Source organism: Coturnix japonica, chromosome 14 (assembly GCF_001577835.2).
Source record: "Coturnix japonica isolate 7356 chromosome 14, Coturnix japonica 2.1, whole genome shotgun sequence".
Taxonomy (NCBI): Eukaryota; Metazoa; Chordata; class Aves; order Galliformes; family Phasianidae; genus Coturnix; species Coturnix japonica.
The window spans coordinates 10,158,942-10,172,281 of record NC_029529.1 but is presented as its reverse complement, the minus strand read 5'-3'; positions in this window follow the sequence as shown (position 1 = coordinate 10,172,281).

Below are 13,340 nucleotides of genomic sequence, written 5' to 3'. Positions count from 1 at the left end.
AAACCATTCTCCTTATGACTTGTAATATTCGCTAAAACAGTTTCCATATTTCGACTTGCTCGTAGCAATCTTGCCCGACCAGAAGGAGAAACTGCTCAACTTCCTAAAGAACATTGTATTAATTATAGAGGAACCTGTTATGTATTTGTGATTATTTTTCTCATTGTATTTCATAGCAGGAACAGAAAGGACACCCATTTACTTGTTGCTATTAAACACTAATTGATGAGTTCTAGAAGCATCTGTATTCACAACGCCAAATACATTAAAAGTACATCTTGCTCTCCTAAACATTTTGGATTCTTAACCATGAATTCCATCCACAACCTCGTCCTATGTAGGAAGGCTCAGCTGACCACCGATGACATGCCAAAAAAAGTAAAACAAGACTATAAGTTAAAAACAGACTAAGTCTACTCCCCTAGTGCAAATGTTGCCAGTAGGTCTAAGAAGAAAGGTGTTTTCAATTATAGCTTTATCTTCTTGCCTCTGAAGTGCCAATTAGCTGCTGTGATATTTAGCTGGAATGGAGATGTGAACAGGAATGCATAATTTCTTACGAGATCACTTACCCCACGTGGAATATACAGAGGGTAAAACAAGAATGCAAACTCTAACAGTGCCGACGCACACAGCTAATGCCTGTAAACGGGTAAAGGTGGATAGAACCTCCTGTGTACCCTGAGCTTGTAGCTACTGAGAACACGAATGGGAAAAAGGATTGCTCTGGAAGCTTTCTGCTGACTTAATCGTCATTGATTGGACAACTGACTAGTGCTAGAACAGACCTGGTGCAGAGATAACACTAACAACTCAATGCTACCCAGGCAATCTACAGTATTTCCAGGGAGATCCTTATAGGGATCTATATAATATTAGGTAAAACGTAGTATTAAAAGCTATAGTTTCATGTTATTCTGTGTTCAGTAAAATCTATAGGCTACACGAGACTAGTTATATCTCACATGCACAGTGCAAAACTCAGAAAAGCAATGATCTCCTTTTCTGTAACTTCCCACAGCAACCGAGCACACAAGTAAAGTATTTTAATCAAAAAATTGCTTTAAACTTGCGTTTCAACAATTAGTGCAGCGTCACATTGCTGTTCCTTACTATTTTCAGGTGCTTTTGCACGTATTCTGTCTATTCTTTCTATGCTACGATGATAAAAGGGCAGGATAGGAAATGATTCTCTCATCCTTTTTATTGTTCAAAAGTGATGTTCAAAAGGATCTTGTCAGGCATTTTTTTCTGGATTCCCAGAGATGATTTCACTTGCAGCTTGTTCCCTCTTATCCTCCTCAACACAGTTGCACGTAATGAGGCTGTGACTTGAACTAGGTCTGCTTGGAAAAAGGCACAAACCTAACAACGGATATTTAAAACATTGTGCTGAATTTCTGCTTTACCCGTTCAAAGGCTTATAGCACTTGGTGAAAGTTTACCCAGTGGTTGCAAACACGAGAAGAGCTGGTAAGCAAACCTGATAGGAAAAGACCAACTTAACTGAGTTTCTTGGAAATATATTTCAAAATGTCTGTAAAAGCCAATAGCATTCTCAGGTAAGATCAGTACATAGTACATAAGTTCAGTACCTGCATATTCTCTCCTTTCCCTTCACGTCAAGAAAGAGCTGGCAACTGTTCACATGGGCACAGAAGAAATGAACAACTCCAGAATTTTCAAGTAATGTATATTTGGCATGTGAACACTGCCCAAGCATCTGTGTACTTCAGTTATTACATATATGTTTCTCAGGGTATGGGCCCTAACGCTGCTTTGAAGATTACAATTCCGTTATATTTAGTTTAGTTTTTTCTACTTTAATATATACTTTAAATACCCTCTATCTGACCTTCCATCACCATGAAGAAAAAAAAATATTAACTGTAATAACAAAAGAACAGTTAAATATAAATTTTCATTTCAAGTGAAGGCTTCAGTAAACAAATACACCATCAGTTTATTCACGATCAAGACTGTCCAGAACTCCTTTCTACTTATCAGTTCTTCAGGATATCAAACTTAATGCACCTTATGGGGAGTACAATTCAAATAAGACATCAGAAGATGATAGGGTTGCTAAATATGTCTGTGTCATTCCCATCTTTGATATCCTTAAAAATCATATTTTTGGACTGTCAAACAAGTAAGGACAGAATGCATGAGTTTTTGTGATTTACGAATAAACTAAATAAATCAGAAGTGGAGAGGCAGATTACTTAAAAAACTTGCCTCACCTTTCCCTACCTCAAACAATCCAAGTTACATTCAGCAGTTCAAAGAGAACTGAGAGATTACAAAAAATAAAAAACAAACAAACGAAACAAACAAACAAAAACCCAGACTCTCTCTCAACCTCTGAGTAGTTTTCAAAGGTACATTCACTTTAATATGTTCATATCCATGGTCCAAAACTGTCACATTTGGGCATAGTGAATATGTAGGGCTTAGGATTTATTTAGGCTATTGTGTTGTTAATTTGTACCGTAAAGGAAGTAGAGACGTGGAGATGTTTTTCAAGTCTGAATTTAAATTAAGCTGTCCACGTTATTATGATGGATCAATGGCAGATTGCATTGAGAAATGAGGGATGAGTATTTTTTATCAGCAGTCTTGTCTCCCTGGTGGCTTTATCACTCAGATTTTACTTGTCTGGATCCTCACTGGTGGAAGATTTCAGCGGAACACACATTTTTCAGTAGCATAGCCTCCATTCCTGGAACTGAAACCAATCAATTACACGTTTCAGTGCTGCTTTGAATGAACTTATCCCTTTGGGTGTGCTATTTATAGTTTGTTTGGGCTCACAAATATTTTTGTGTGACCTAATAATAGCTGTTGTTGATAGCTTAAATGATTTCAGCTGGTGAATCTGTTTACTTGGAAGAAGTAGTCTACTATTAGTATTAACTCAGTGTAGTAACTCAGTGATCTCCAAAATAGACCATGGTAGATGTATTTCTCATTCAAGATAAACTGACTTAGGTGAAGAAAAGCTGCTGAAATACTAAATAAAGAAATAAAATGTACAGGAAAAAAATATATATATTTTAAGAGAGTGAGTAAATATATGAAGGGTGCTGAAAGTAATGCCTCTTATTTTATGATGCTGGCCCATGACATCAGAAGTGGATGTTGGGATGGCAGCAGAGGTTGAACCTTCCCACCAATATCCCAGATGGGGCAGCTGAGGGGCACGTTGACAGAATGGCGGCTGATGTGGAAGCGTGTATGAAGGAAAGGTGTGTCACTGAATTCCTCCATGCAGAAAAGAAGGTGCCCATTGAAGTTCTTTGATGCCTGCTGATCATTTGTGGAGACCAGACAACAGATGTGAGCGCAGTGAGGTGTTGTTATGGTGGCAGCTACATTAAAGACAATCCAGACTCAGGACAGCCATGTACAGCTGAACCCACAAAATGAAGACCATCTCAACCAGCTCATCTGAGGATTACAACCAGGGAACTGTATGGAGCTGAATATCAGCGTCAGTGCAGTGGAAACATTGGTGGCAATGTTGGAATATAACAAAGTTTGTGCCAGATGGGTCTCATGGAGGAACAGAAAGAATATTATATGAAAGTTTGTCAGGACCTATTGAACCAATATGAAACTGAAGGTGAATGTTACCTATATCATAGTGATGTCACCACTACAAGCTGGAATCAAAACAGCAGTCTGTGGAGTTGCAACATGAATTCCTCATGGAATACAAAGTTCAAGACGCAGCTCTCAGTAGGTAAAGTGATGAGCACTATCTTGTGCGATGGGAAAGGAGCAATCTTATGGGTTTCCTGGACCTGGACAAACCATGTGGCTACTATATTGAGATACTGACTTGGATGAAGTTTCAGACTTCAGAGTCAGGTCAGAGAAGATGACATCATTTCTCTTGATGCACAATAACACCAGACCCCTTGCCAGTTAGTAGACCACGGATCACGTTACCGTTCATGACTGCGCGGTCCCTGCATGCACACTGTATAGTCCAGATTTGTTCCCTTCAGACTTCCATTTGTTTGGGCCGATGAAAGGTAGATTCTGTGTATAACATTTTCCTAGCAACAGAGTTGTCATAGCAGCTGTGAAACAGCGAGTCACCTCCACTGATGCAGATTTTTAAAAGCACAGCTTGCAGGCTTCTTTTCATCACTGTCGAGAACGTAGAAATAATGGTGGTCACTGCTGAAAAGTAGCATTTGGTGGCTGAAAATGTGCTCTATCTTACAGTGCTATCATGATCTTTGTATCTGTTGTAGTTTCCATGGAAATAAGTAGGAGGCATTACTTTCACAGTGACCTACATAGATATGCTGCTATTAATGTTTTGCTACTTAGGTTCCCTGAAACCCTTACTCTTCTGGTGACCCAGGTCAGTGTACCTTTCTTTGCACACAAATAGCTTTAATTCCTCTAAGAGATTCATAAGTGGCACTTAACATGACAGTTCTGAAAAATATTTATTAGTACACGCTTAATAGAAATGGTTTGAACTGGAAGTAATTCTAGAAAATGACTGTGTAGTGCAATACCATCTTCTCTGAGCATGAGATAAAGTTTGAAAATAAGAGAACTTTGAAAAATGAGCTCAATCACCTTTAAGTTTAATCAAATTATTCCTGTAGTGACAGCAGCTTTTTCTCTTGCACTCTCTCTGCAGCCCCATCCAGCCTGGTGTGGTTCACTGCCTATTCAGCTGGCTTATAGTGTTGCATTTCAAAACTGACTCGTCCTTTCCACTCACAACAGTCATGTGGTGAACATTGTAACTGTTTATCTAAAAAATGGCATAAAAAAAAATCTGTTTTGCTGGGGGGGTTTTAGCCCGTTTTCAGTTTTGCTTTTTATAGCGAATAAGCAGAGGGAACCAAGGAGAGGAGCCAGCTCCAGGTGACTGGCCAGCTGCCTGTGGATCAGCACCAGAAAGTGCTCCACAGATTGCAATTTGAAACCTATTAATATAATGGGTAAAGTCTATGAAGCATTTTAAAACCTCCCTTGCTTATTGTGCTGCATTTTATAAGCTAGGTGACATCAAAAGAATTGGTTCTGGCTCAGGCCAACTAATAAAAATGGATAAGGCTTATTTTTATGCTGAATATCAGTAAAAGCATGTGCAGAAGATTACAGTTAAGATTCTGGCTTTTACCCAGAGCACAACAAAGTCTATCTTATCCCCATCCATCAACACAGAATTTGATAGGTTTGGAGACCCCAGAATTCTATTGAAGCATGAAGAAGAAACCTGGACTTGCATGTAGATAGTATGAGCGTGATGCTCCTCGCTCTTACTGAAAAATGAGGAAGGTTGTATAATTATGCACATCACTTAACAAGGGCATTCAAAATGTTCAATAATTAAGTCTTATATGGATAATAAAGCATTAATATGTTGTTTTATCAATGGAATAATGGAAAGAAAGGGAAAATCTGGCCACTTCCTGACATCAGAGAAAGAACAGCATTTTTCAAGTCACACAAGCTGCATTTTGTGTTTTTTATACCTATGCAGATTTAATTATTGTTAATTTTTCTAGTCAAGCACATGTTTATTTAAAACTGATTTTTTTGGATCACTAGTCCAGCCTGTACTAGCATTAGCCTCCAGATCTCAACAGCATCCTGTTTATTCTGATCTAGCTTGCCTCACTGACTCCCCAAAGATAAAATTCACTAAGTGAACTTGACAGATTCCAGGCTGTCTCCATATGGCAGGGACTGGGCTGCAGCTTCTGAATCTGCCTGGGATTTAAAAGCTGCTCTCACCTTATTAAGATGGCAGCAGTTATATGCAAGCCAAGTTCACAGGGCCTTGTCTTAATTCTTTTGGCCTTTGCTTGAGAACAATCCTTAGAATTTTTTGTATATGTGAGTTAGGGCAGGATTGGAAAGACAACTTTCTTCTCCAGGCATTACTTAAACCAACAAGAGTTTGTATAGGGTGTATTAGTGCATAAGGCGTATCTTTCAGGGAAGGGTCTTTTAATGTTGCATTTGCATGGAAAATCAGGTAGGTTTGATTTTTGATGGATACACTGCAGTCTTGTTCTTAAATTGGTTACAGAATTCATAGACAGTCCAACATACATATAATCGAGATGGCCACTTTGTTATTGCAACTATTTGTGTGATCTTGTACAAATACCTTTTTGTATCTCATTATTTTTTCCATCATGTGTTATTTTTAGAACATATTGACTTTAGGTAACCATCAATTTATGCCCATTAATTTAAAATGAAATTGAAAATATGCATCTTTCCTGTAATAATGACTTATCAAATGCATACAAAAAATGATTAAAATGTAAGGAGCTGTTTAGCTGCACACCATACATTTGTTTAGGTTATTGTTTACTTTATTACCATTGTTTGTGAATGCAGTTACCTGTAACTGTTCCTTTGGCATTGTAATATTTAGGAGAAGGAAATGTCTACAATGAGCAGTGGCTTAAAGACAAGTCCTGTATACAAGAAACTGGTCCAGGTTCTCTTCTGTTTTACATTTTGACTTCTGTAGAGATATTAACAAAACATTTCACTATATTGGGAATGCTTATGGCAGTCAAGTTACATCAAGAGAAGGATCTGTTATTAAATTGACAGAATGTCAACGGCAGAAATCAGTTATAACTTGTTCTGCATGTCATTAGCTGGAACAATCTCATGCAAATTCTTAACATTGATCAAAATTTCATTTCTCATTGATTTTTTTTTTTTTCTTTGCTAGACAGAATAAGGAATTATTCTTGGAGGTTGTCTGATACCCAACAGAAACTGCAGTGCCAAAAGACAGATGTTACCTCATGAGGAGTTCATGTGCTAATTTCCCCCTTACAGAGCTATTTACTGAAGTCAGTGAAACCTGGGTGCTGGGTGAGGCAATTTTAGATTTCAAAGAGATTTCCCACATATCTGGTTTTGATTGTCATATCCTTCACTGCACTTGTCCAAATCCTACCCACATGCTACTATGCAGATAGGGCACTCCTACGTATTGAATGTTCTGCACAGAAACGCCTAAGCAGCCTTTTTCTTTTTTTTTTTTCCCTTAAACAAATGGAGCACTAAAAATTATTCTGAAGCAAGTACAATTCTGCCCACCAACTGTGGATAATGCAGGGACACCTTTGAGTAGTTTGTTATATAAGCTCAGAGCAAGGAATGAAGAAAAAATGGCAAACTTTGCAGCAGCTTCAGAAAGTTGCAAGCAGCTTGAAAAATTCACCTACAGAGAGAGCTGAGATGGAAAATGAAATTGTTTAATTCACTTAAGCTGCTGATTCTATTTATGTCAGTAATAAACTGATGTGAACATACTGAGCAGCCCTCTATTCCCTGGAATGAAGAAAGCAGTAGTAAGAACTGAATAAGGATCATTTGCTCTTAATGCTTCTCCAAAACTGCAGTTTTGCTGTTGGAGGTGATGCTTTTTCCACAGTAGTAGTAAAACTAGAGTGTTGACAGTACTTTAATTTGCAGTTTAATAGACAAATTTAATTTGCTTTGCTGGATTAGAAAAGTGAGCACTGATATGTTGGGCAGCCCCAGAAAAGAGCAACATTCCTGTTTCATACCTTTGTTATTAGCTGCACAGTGTATCCCGTTGCTGACTTCTGACAAAAACTCTTCTCAGTTGATGCCATGTGCTTGTGAATTTCTTTCTTAGTTCAAGAACAGCTTTATTTCAATGGAAGCTATGGGAGCTCCTGCATGTGTGTTCACAATGAGAGAATTGTTTGTAAGGGAGTTGATCATCTTTGCATGTTTGAAGTGGTAAATAAATGCAAAAGAAAGCCTGTGCATTGTGAATTGTTACTTTCTATTAAAAGATGTACAGTTGGTAACTAAATCAGTGCTACAAACAAAATCTAGGTCATATATTTTTAAACCTTCCTTGTTCCTTTACAATTTAAACAAAAGAAATTATATTAGAAATGGAATTATTTTATTTAGACACACTTTTATTTCTCTCTTTTATTCTTACTAGTAAAAATGAATAAAAAATGACTGGGACATCTTGCTGTTTGATTCTTCATAGTTCAGTGATCAGGTTCCGTATGTCGAAATAAGTAGCTATTTAAAGCCATCTGTTTCCTTTGGAGTTAAAAGTAATAATATTTCCAGTAGTGTTAAGTATTTCACTGATACTTAAAAATAAACGAAGTAGTCGCATGTTTTTACAGTATTTGATAATGATATATTTTGTATTTCAGAGAAGACAGCTTCTCTCTACATTAGAGTTATTGCATGCATTGGGAAATCATCTACCTAAGATGTTAAATATTTCATAGACAAAACTGTCACAAAGACCCCACCCTAATTATTGGAATGGGATTATTCCAGCAATGTATAGGCCCTCCTCAGGACATTGGATCAAAAAGAAATGTGTATCTCCATTTTAAAAATCAGGAAGATGGTGATGTTATCACTTAAATCAAAGGTTCCACCCACTCCTCACTTCGCATGACAGTGCAATTTCTCTTTGAAAGTGTTGATGTTGCTGGTATCAGTATCATCAGATTGTGCCTGGGAAAGCCACAAAATCCTGAGTCAGGTCACTTGGCAGTCAAGTGGAGGAGAAAACTGCTTTTAAAGCTATACTGAGTTGCTTTAAATTGCAAATATATTTGTATTTGCTTTAGGGGTTTGGTTTTGTTTTCAATTCTGCTGTTGCACTTTGTGTTGGAATCTAAAAATTATGTTTCTTTGACTGTTTAATGTTTTTTTTTTTCATCATCTTCATAAATAGTAATGACTAGCTTATGTATATCCAGGTAAGTAAGGCAAAAAGCCCCTGGATGTGCCAAGTCTGAAAGAAATTTAAATTAGTGTATAAAATTTTAGAGGAGAAATTAAGGCTCTTAGCAGTTAACCAAAAGCCTAGAATCTTTTAAATTCTAGTAGTGGTTTGGTAGGTACAGCTAAATCTAGCTTTACTTAGGAAAGACGGTGGCAGGAATATGGTTCCTACTAAAAGGGTTTCAGCGTAACAAAAACTAGTTAGTATGTTGTTCTAAACCTACAGAAAAGCAAATCTTTATTCCCAAAGTATAGATAATTTCTAGTGTGGGAATCACAAAATTTTTAATGAGCGTTCTTTTTTTGTGTTTTTCATTTCCAATTAGCTTTGGCACCTGAGTTCCAGAGTGCTGGCCTTCAACACTGAGAATTCTAATTGCAATAAAGCACTTAAGGTGGTGTTTAATTAGGGTGGTGATAGGAAAGACCTGAGCTGGGACTGAGGCGTTAGTCCTTTTTTGCATTCCTCAGTGTTCCTTTGTGACTGATGAGTTGATGTCTCTTTACAGCTTCATTTGTATCATGTGGTAATAGTCACAAGCAGAAGTGCTGTGTATTTTCAGACCCATTAGTACAAAGAAATGTGGGTAGTGTGAAGAGTTGTCTTAGCTCCTAACCTACAAAATAACTGGTTTGCATTTGTTAATGTGATTATCCATGTAAGTGCTGGTAATATCTTTACCTACTTATACCTTGAAAATACTCATGCCCTCCACTCACTGTCCAGCTCTTTCCAATGTCTATTTGTATCCCACTTACAGAGTGAGAATGATCACCACAAAGTGGCTGTGGCTGGCAGGGCCCCCTGGGTCTCTCAGCCCCAGCAGAAGAAACTGCTGTGATACAGGATGTGCCCAGTGCTGGGACCAGAGGAGCTGCTGAAATTAGCCTGGCTCCCTTTTCTTTGCACCCTCCCTTCAGTTATTTATGGGCATTGATGAGATCCCCCTGAACTTCCTCCAGCTGAATGGCCCCAGTTCTCTCTCTCCTCATAGGAGAGGTGCTCCAATCCTTTCGGCATCTTGGTAGGACTATGCAAGGTTCTTATGCAACCGTTCTGGATGGATGTAGTCATTACTACTTTGCTCTTTGGGACTGTCTTTACTGTAAGCATTTCTAACCTGTTCACACTTGATTAGATCTCAATTTCAGTGTGTAATATAAACATTTCCTGTAGTGAATTTCTATTGAATTAGTTTAGTTGTGTTAGCATAGTATATTTGCTCTGGCAACAGAGGAAGCTGACAGTATGCTGGACTGTATAAACAGGAGGGAAGTGATTATCTCCTTTTACTTAACCCTTGTTAAATGATGTCTAAGATATGTGCTGAATTCTGGGGCCATCTGATTACAGACAGATGTTGGTCAATGCTGGGAAGCCAATTCGGCAGAAAGCCCAAAGTGATCCATGTGCCAGTTAGGGTACAGGCTATGTGAGGAAGATGAGAGTGCAATACTGTGTGGCCTGGGAAGGAAGAGCCTCTGGTGTGTCCTCATAGCAGCATTTCAGCATCAAAAGAGAAAGTTATCGAGAAGATGCTGATTGTAGGAGGAGATAATAGGCAACACACAGAGATCAGAACAAGAGTCTGTATCTCAGTAGTGAGGTCAGACCTGGTGCACTATAACTATGCTTCTACTTCACTGTCCTTGGTTAATTTGGTTTCTTAGAGTTACAAAGCTGCAACAATTTCTGTAAAGCAAAAGCACTGATACATGAAACAAAAAAATAAAGTCAGTGTAGCATCTTTATGGAACGTGGTTATCGCTTCAGAGTGAAATGCAGCCTTGTGCAAAGATTCTGAACAGATTTTCCTGTTACTTCCAGATATGCTCAATCCTTCATCAGGTAGACCAACATACAAGTTTGGATTGTATTTGAATATAGAAAGTTTGAATTCTGTTGAACTTCTAACCCTGGTGAACTGTTGTTCAGGGAAGGGACTTGCTTTTTAGTTTCTTTTTGAAGTACATACAAAGTTGAAGCAACATGTGTTGTATTGTTAAAACCCAAGAAGTGCTGAAATCAGAGTGCAGAATTATTTTCACTCTTGTGCATAGAGCAACAGAGACTTTGGCCATTTGTAATGTTTATGTTGTTTGAGTTAATCTCATATTCTTTTTCTAACTGGAAATGTTTTGTATCGTGATTTATTTGCTTCTGAAGAGTGCAAGAGGCCTCATGCTCAGGTTATTTAACTGGCATTCATATTGTCTTGCTAAAATGAAGTTAAATAATTTGTAAAATTCATTTTATAGTTCGTATTATCGAGCGGCATTTTAGGTCAAATAGCCATGCTCTGTAATTCCCAATTTCATTTTGTTCTAAGCAGAACGCCACAAACATAGATACTTAGGGCACCAAAAATTGAATTTGGTGCTCGTTGCCTTTCTTAATTGATGCTATTAGTCACTGAAGACATCTCTTTCGGTGGATCTCGACCTACTTTTTCACCTTTTGTTCATTTAAATTGGCTCTCCGCTTTGTTTTGATTTGAGTTTTGTTCTTGAAAGCAGTAGGCGGTGGAACCATTACTAGTTGTGTGATTTAAGGTTTCCTTTTAAACACTGAATGCATTTGCTACTACTGTAAAGTGGGTGCGGATAACTACCATAGATAAAGTGACAAAATCTTAAAATACCTGAAGTTCCTGAGATGTATTTCACCTTCTGGGGAATAATAAGGACAGTAATTCTTCTCTTTATTTAAAATTGGGCCGAGAAAGTGTATATAGTCTGCAGGATCTTAGAGAACTCTCTTTTGCCTTTCCAGAAACAGTTAGCAGTTTTTAGCTGTCTCTGTGACGTGTTTAGTTTATTTCTGCTGGATTAAATAGTGATCGTTTTTCATTGTTGTTCAGAGAAACCATTCAATGTATGTAGGAAAAGTAGGTAAAAGCCTATTACCTTTCTGGTTTGCATTTCTCAAAAACCTTGTCTCAAATGAAGCAGAGCCCTGATTCTACTGTGATAAAAATCATTAAGCATTAGTGAGCTCATAAATTATTGTTCCTTTTTAGACGTGCTCTTAACTAGTAGGAAGCAGATGGTGTTGCTTTACTCTCAAGAAAATTAGCATCTCTCTCATTATACCTATTTCTGCTTCGAGGAAAATGTCTTTCCTTTAACATAGGCAGACTTGAGAAGAACATAAGTAACTGACAGCACACATTATACTGTAACTATGAATTCAGGCATACTAGGTGTGCACTAAAAAGACAATGGAATAGATTAGTTTGAGGGTATAATATGTATCAAAATTGTTCTATACAGATATAAGAATATTAAATAAGAGGAAAAGGATTCATGAAGCCTCACAATCCCTCTTGGCATGAGTCTGTGAGTAGGTATTCAGTTTTTTTCCTTTCAGTATGCTCATACGATTAAATGTAACTTGACACAAGTGATGTACTATACCATGTGATTGTAATATTTAAAAGAAAAGGCAATTTTCTGATTGAATACCTGCTAGCTATCAATTTCTATGTAGCAATATGTAATCTGAATTTTTTTTGCAGCTAGAAGCTCCTGAATGCTAACACACTGCTGTATTCTCCATCTTACTAGTTGCACACTCAGCAGATGCTGAACAGTTTCAATATGTTTTTGATATCTTATTGTTCTCACTTTCTAATATAAAAGATAGTTCTTCCCATGTGAATTAAAAGCAATTTAAGGTTGTAACTTCTCTCTCCCTAAACAGGCTATGCATATGCTTATTCTTGCTGATTCTAGGGTCTGAGTGCTGAGTGCAGTCTTAGTGCTGAGACTTTGTGCTATGGAGGGATGGCATTCATTGCCATAGAACCAAAAGCAGAAGCTTCTCAGTAAGGAGGGTAAAGAACTTATTTTTTGAGGAGTGAGGAAAGTCTTTTTTGCTTCCGTACTGTTGCCTTTTTGTCCTGTGCTCTCTGAGGAAAATGTATTTTGCATTTTCTTTCTTTTGAGGATAGACTTCTTTTGGAATGATACTGTTTCTTAAATGAAATCTGAGTTTGGATCTGTGGTGAACCTTCCAGAAAGAGGTGGCTGGAGAATTCATTTTGTATGACTGCAGAAGTAAATGATCTGAGTCAAGTGGCCTGGTCAGATAATTAAGCTACAACAGAGAAAGCTTGCAAAATCAGTCAGTTGTGATTATTGGTCCACTGTGGTAGGATGTCTGAATCCTTCTGAAAAATCTGAAGTGGCTGCTCTTATTATCATTAATTGAGGAGTGCCAGCAACAAATCTGGAAGAGTTACACCACTGCTTTAAGGAAATCTAATACGTATCAGATGGAATATAAGTTTAAAGATGATCTGATAGCTGTTTATCTGCTGCCCTGTGTACTCTTCTAACATTTATGCTAGAATAGTAACACAAATTTCAACATTTGTAAGAATAATTTCCCTGTTAAGTGTCTGCCCTGCTTGCAATTTCTCTTCACTAGTCAGTCTGGGATAGAGTGGCAATAAAAATCTATTCTTTGGGGCCTTTCTGTATCTCCCTGTCTATAAGTGTATTACTGTTTGATTTAATTAGAGGTTAAATCATTC